A 7,105-nucleotide genomic window follows, 5' to 3' on the forward strand; every position below is an offset into this window, starting at 1 on the left:
GGATCCTGCCGGCAGCAGGGGGAGCAGCGGGTCATCCGCGAGCATCTGCTCCGACCCCCTCCCAGTGGCCGGTTCTCTGCGCACGAGGGAGAGACAGCCTCGTGCAGCTACAAGTGCAGCGTGGACAGGGCAGGGGGGCCCGCAGCCCGGCCTTCAGGAGCTCAGAGTCGGAGATCGAGGGGCTAATCATCTGTGATGTTACACTCAGCTCAGCCCGCGCCTGGGCCCAGAGGACGGTCAGCGTTCCTGAGAGAAACCCCCGGAGGGGGTCAGGGTCCGGCACAGCCACCAAGTCAAAGCGTGTCCCGACCTTGTTCTGCTCTCAGATGCCTTTCTTCTCTGAGGCATGGACCCACCGAGGCATTTTATCTTTTCACAGCCTCGTTTCCTCCTCCCGTGCCCCCGGGTCTGTCAGAGAACCTCTCGTCTCTGGTTAGTACGGTGGATATTATTAGACAGCCGTGGCTCTATGCCTATTACCTGCCCCGCCCACTGTCACCAGGGCATGTGGTGTCGTCTTGGGTTCCCACTTCACTCCTTCTACAGTCAGTGGTGTTTTTTACAAGGACACACCTCGTTTATTTAGCCACTAGAGGCCCGGTGCACAAATTCGTGCATCGATGGGGTCCCTCAGCCTGGCCTGCGCACTCTCGCAATCCGGGACCCCTTGCGGGATGTCGGAGAGCCGGTTTTGGCCCGATCCCTGGAAGAATCCAAGCACCAGGCATCTGGTATGCATATAAGATCTTTGGTTAATCTCTTCCCACCCTCCCCACTTCCCTCTGAGATTTATCAGTCTGTTCCATGTTTCCATGCCTGTGCATTGAGCGTCTGCCCCCTGGTGGTCAGTGTGCATCATGGCTACTGATCGAACAGTTGAATGGTGACTTAGGCTTTTATATATAGAGACTAGAGGCCCGGTGCACAAAAATTTGTGCACTCGGTGGGGGGGGGGGGGGAGGGGGGGTCCCTCAGCCCGGCCTGTGCCCTCTCGCAGTCTGGGACCCCTCGAGAGATAATGACCTGCTGGCTTAGGCCTGCTCCCAGGTGGCAGAGGGCAGGCCCAATCCCTAGGTGCAGCCCCTGGTCGGGCTCAGAGCAGGGCCGATAGGGAGGTTGTGGTGCCACCCCCTGTCACGCACAGAGCAGGGCGGATCAGGGGGTTGGGGAGCTCCCCCCTGTTACCCACAGAGTAGGGGCGATAGGGGAGTTGGGGCACCACCCCCTGTCACACACAGAGCAGGGCGGATCAGGGGGTTGGGCACCGCCCTCTATCACCCACAGAGCAGGGCCGATCAGGGGGTTGGGGTGCCGCCACTGTCACACTCAAGGCAGGGCCGATGGGGAGGTTATGGCTCTACCCCGTCACACACAGAGCAGGGCCCATGGGGGGGTGGGAGGGTTGGGGCGCCGCACCCTGTCACACACAGAGCCACAGGGCAATCAGGGGGTTTGGGCACTGCCCCCTGTCATGCTGATCCCGGTGCCGGGAGGCCTCGCGGCTCCGCTGATCCCGGTGCTGGGAGGCATATTACCCTTTTACTATATAGGGTAGAGGCCTGGTGCACGTGTGGGGGCCGGCTGGTTTGCCCTGAAGGGTGTCCTGGATCAGGGTGGGGGTCCCCACTGGGATGCCTGGCCAGCCTGGGTGAGGGGATGATGGCTGTTTGCAGCTGGTCACACCCCCTTCAGGGTGGGGGTCCCCACTGGGGTGCCTGGCCAGTCTGGGTGAGGGGCTGAGGGATGTTTTCAGGCTGGCGGGTGACAGAAGCTCCCAACCACTCCTTTTTTTCTTTTTCTTTTTAATTCGGGGCCAGCTTTAGCTCTGAGGCTCCAGCTCTTAGGCCTCCGCTCCTGAAAGCAGGTATCTGGTTTGTTTTAGTTCTATAATCGAAACTCTGTATCAACTCCAGCTCTGAGATCCTGGCTCGCTGAAAGCTGGTTTCTGGGGTTTTGTTTAGCTTCTATATTTGTTACTATGTTTCTTAAACTGCAAGCTCAGAGGCCGGCAAAGCAGGCGGGAATGTTGGAGTCCTCCGTCACTGAAGCAAGCAAGCCTCATGTTAGTTTCAAGCTGCCTGGCTGCCGGCCGCCATCTTGGCTGGCAGTTAATTTGCATATTGCCCTGATTAGCCAATGGGAAGGGTAGCGGTCGTACGCCAATTACCATGTTTCTCATTTATTAGATAGGATGCCTCGGCTGCCAGACATTGGTTTGCCTTCATGGTTTGGCTGATGTGAATCCTGCTCTGTAGATTCAAGTACATGGTTTTGTGTGGACATGTTCTGACTCCTTTTGGCTCTATACCTAAGAACTGAACTTCTGGGTTGGAGGGTACCTCAGCTTTAAGATGTTTGAGAAACTACCAGAAGGTTTTCCGAAGCACCTGCCCCATTTTAGGTTCCCACCCGCTCTGCGTGCGGGCCCAGCGCCTCCCGGACAGGGTGGGTGTCTGGCCCGCGGAGACAGCCACGGCCGTGGGTGTGAGGTGGCAGCTTGCTGGGTGTGCCTGGCATTTCTCAGAGCTCGAGAGGCCAGCCTCTTGGCCAGGGAGGACTGGCCACTCACTTACCGTCTTCAGAGAAATGTCCACGTGCTCAGATCGATGCCCGTTTTCATTGGGCTGTTTGTCTTTGCGGACGGGGTGGCCAGCGTTCCGCTCAGATATTCCGGGTAAGGTCCCTCGATGACACGTGAGGTGCCCGTGTTCCTCCCTCCGGCTCAGGGGCTGTGTTTCCCCTGCTGATGGCTTCCCTGTGTGCAGAGGCCTTGTGTTCGAGGTGCTCCCGGCTGTTTTCTGCTTTTGCTGCTTTTGCTTTTGGTAGAAATAGAAACACACACATTCGCGGCCCCGGGTGCGGCGTCGTGCGTACACACGTTTGGTGCCTGAGTGACTCAGCTGTGAGACCCATTGCTTACCGAACGGAGAGTGTGAAGCACCAAGAGAACTCCCTCTGGCGTTTTGCCTTTAATATGCTTTTTTTTTTCATTCACACGCAGAATCTCACTTTATCTTTTCCAAGATCTGGGCTCACTCGCCCGAAGCGTTTCCTGTCCAGGTTCCCCGAAGGGTGAGCTTCATTTCAAGTGTGAAAACCGGCATGAGTCAGGGAAGCGGTGAGAACAGACGTCCTCGGGTACGAGGGAGCCTCGCAGTTTGTCTCCTAAGGGACTCGCCACACTACCAGCCACAGCCCTGCTCACACGGTAACTGGGCTCCAGGGCAGGGCAGGTGACAGGACTTGATGAGCGCAGTCATGGTTTTATTTTTTTAAATATGTTTTCATTGATTTCAGAGAGGAAGGGAGAGAGATAGAAGCATCCACGACAAGAGAGAATCACTGATCGGCCGCCTCCTGCACGCCCCACACTGGGGATCGAACTCACAACCCGGGCACATGCCCTGACCGGGAATCGAATCCTGACCTCCTGGTTCATAGGTCAACACCCAACCACTGAGCTGCGCTGGCTGGGCCACAGCCGTATCTTCGTGTGTTACAGGAGAGCAACGCCTGTGATTCTTACGAACACTGTGGTAGCGAGGAAGCAATCATTGTTCCACACTGTAACCCAGGCCAAGCGGATTTCTCAGGTAACACTGCTCTCTAGCGCCTGGGACGTAGAATTGAGCACCTGAAACGCTGAAGACTCAGAGCAGAGACCCAAACCAGGCGAGCCCCGCTGTCTGGCCTGGGCCCCCGGGGCTTCTGTGTCCCGCTCCCCAGGACACAGGGCAGTTCTGCGGGAACACACGGCTCTATGAGGCCAGGCCCCTACGTGGTGCGAAGGACCACAACCTCTTTCGCAAACACCAGCACAGGAATGTCTTGGGAGGTGGTTTCAATGCCGCTGCTGAAACAGGCTGGTCTGTGAGATCAGCAAGCAGGGGCGTGGCTGCCGCAGCTGACAGAGCAGAACAGATGCATAAATGCTGACGTGCCCAAGTGTTGGAGACTCTGCCCTGAGGCTGAGAATAAGCTGCAATGTCAGGGGACTGCCCCCGCTCCCTACCCCTGTGATGAAGGAAACCGGCAGGAAAACACCCCTGTCTCCTTGAAACCCATCCCGGTACAAGGAGAGGCATCAACGCTTTGAACGCCAGAAATTAGCAGCAGGATGGCCAACAGCTATGGGAATAAGATGGTCCATAGAGAGCAACCACAGCCATTGCTGGACCCACAGCCACGGGATGGCCCACGGCCACAGGATGGACCACAGCCACGGGGGTGGGCCACGGCCACGGGATGGCCCACGGCCACAGGATGGACCACGACCACGGGATGGACCATGGCCACAGGATGCATCTCACGTGTGCTGTTTCGGCAGCGATGGCGGGATCATGGTGCGGCCACAGCGGGACCTCCAGGGAGCATGTGCTCAGCTGGCTGGTGTGATGCTAACATGGCCACTGCTTGCTCCCCGGTGGGGCACTTGGCATAATAAATCAGATCAGTGTCCTATTATCCATGACTTGAGGGCCAGCCTGCAGGTCAAAGCCAGGCTCAGGCATGACCGCTTGGCTGAATGTGGACAAGGCCCCTCTCTCCCAGCTGCTTCCTCTGTCCTGGGGACAGTGATGTGAGGCCAGGACTGAGTGCGCTGATACGCAGGGAGCATGAGAACAGTGCCTGGAGGTGGGGTGATCGCATTAAGTGTTAACTCTGGCTGGGAGGGCACATGTTAAATTGTGCATTCAGAGGGAGAGTGGGAGAGGGTGAGAAGGAGGGAGGGAGAGAGAGGGGGAGGGGGAGGGGGGGAGAAGAAAAACGCGGCCTCATGGCCGCAGGCACTTCAGTGTAAAACAAATATGAAACCGAGAACCGACTGAGCAGCTGTTGGAGCGTCCGTGGCGTTGGGGGCAGAGATGCCTGCAGCGGGCCTGGGGCTGCAGACCTTCCAGGAGGAAACGGTTATTAGCTTCGCTCCTGTTCCCGGAGGCGACGTGCAGGCTAGTATTTCACACAAATGCTCACGGGTGGACTTGCCTGTTAGCTTAGCCGCCATGGGCGGACGGACAGGTGCCCCTAGAGCGCTCTGGGGTGAGACAGATAGAAATACGTTTCTGTAAATATTGGGTCGTTTTCAATTAAGGGCTTCGCGCATTATTTTATTTCTGAAAGAGAAAAGCAGAAACTGAAAGACACTTTCCCCGGGATTGCAAAGGCCCTCAGGAAATGGGAGATGAACTGAATCCTTTCCCAGCAGCGTCCCCTCGCGGATACAGCCGCCTGCTCAGCCCCGGGCGGCAGCGCTCAGGCGTGTCTGTCCCACGGCCTGGCACGGGCTGCCCTGCCATAAGCGTGACAGGCTGAGCATGAGCAGAGCGTGGGCTTGAGCCACTCGCTCTAAAGGCAACAGAGGGCTGGGAACAGTTCACCCATGTGGGTCTCCTGTGAGGATGGCCGCGGGCAGGTGAGAGCGCATGACCCTGACCGCCAGCCACGTGTGACCATCAAACACATCACACGCGTCTTCCCACACGAGAGCCGGGCCGGGCCTGCATCCGGGGCCACGGGCAGGAGGCCCCAGGGACCAGGCGTCTCCTACGCTCAGTGGCTCCCTGGGGTTCAGTTCCCGGCAGAGAAGTCAGCTGTGCCAGGAAACAGCCAAGTCACAGTCCTTAGAGCAGCGGTTCTCAACCTGTGGGTCACGACCCCTTTGGGGGTCAAACGACCCTTTCACAGGGGTCGCCTAAGACCATCAGGAAACACATCTATAATTACATGTTGTTTTTGTGATTCATCACTATGCTTTCATTATGTTCAATTTGTCACAGTGAAGTTGGGGGCCACCACAGCATGAGGAACGGTATTAAAGGGTCGCGGCATTAGGAAGGTTGAGAACCACTGCACTAGAGCAAACGTTTCAGAAATCGCACCCCCTTAGCAGATGCTCCCCAGACTGTGAGGCAGCGGTGAGGAGATGCCTGGGCCGTCCTTGGAGATCGAGCCCCAGCCTGTGTGGCTCAGTGGGTAGAGCGTCGGCTCAGGGACTGAAGGGCCCCGGGTTCGATTCCAGTCAAGGGCATGTGCATGGTTTGCGGGCTCATCCCCAGTGGGGGGCGTGCAGGAGGCAGCCGATCCATGGTTCTCTCTCATGGATGGTTCTGACTCTCATCTCTCTCCCTTCCTCTCTGAAAAAAAAAGAAAAAAAAATCAATAAAATATTTTTTTAAAAAAACGCAGGAGATTGGAAAGCGCTTCCCGGAGGCCATGTCACAGCAGACGGGCCTGGAGGAGACCCGGGTCCGCTGCAGCGCGTCCAGGGAGCAGGGACCCCGGGGAGGCCGGAAGCCGGGGTGCTCCCGCCCGAAGGCCACGCTGCCCCAGGCCCAGCGGGTCACAAGGACCTCGGGACAATCCCTGTGCTTCCCTGAGAGAGAGGCGGCCCGACTCCCCGACTCCCTGACTCCCCAACTCTCCCGACTCTTTGCAGCCCAGGGAGCGAAGGCCAAGCCACCTCCACCCCCAGCGCCAACCAGGCTCCAACCCCAGCGTCCAACTCCTGAGCGTCCCCCCTTCATCCAGAGCCCATCCTGCACCTCCAGAGCCTTGGCATCACCAAGGCAGGGATGGGGGAGGCGGGGGCGGGGGTTGCTGAAGGTCTGAAGGTTAGGGGTGGCGGGCAGAGGGGAGGGACAAGGGCTGCTCCCGGCTGATTGAGCGATGGTCCCCACCAGGGACCTGTCCCCCCACAAAGCACTGCCCTGGGCAAGTCCCAACAGGAACCCCAACCCCAACCGCCCTTATCTCAGCGCCAGGCCCCAGGCAAGCCCGGCTCCGGCTCCTGTGAAGTCTTTGCAGACAAACCAGCGGCACTTCCCGTTTTTCAGGATTTCACAGCGAGCGAACCTGTGCCCTCCGCCAGGCAATTGAAACTATGGGTTCCACATCACAGAGAGAGTCATTGATCACTGCCTCCTGCACGCCCCCTACTGGGGATTGAGCCCACAACCCAGACACGTGCCCTTGACCAGAATGGAACCAGGACCCTTCAGTCCACAAGCCGACGCTCTATCCACTGAGCAACACCCGCGAGGGCCGCTGCCCATCTATGGAACATGCCAGCTCCTCCCTGGGCTCCATCCCAGGAACTGTCCTTGTT

Source organism: Myotis nattereri (genome assembly GCF_964212035.1).
Source record: "Myotis nattereri genome assembly, chromosome: 3".
NCBI lineage: Eukaryota > Metazoa > Chordata > Mammalia > Chiroptera > Vespertilionidae > Myotis > Myotis nattereri.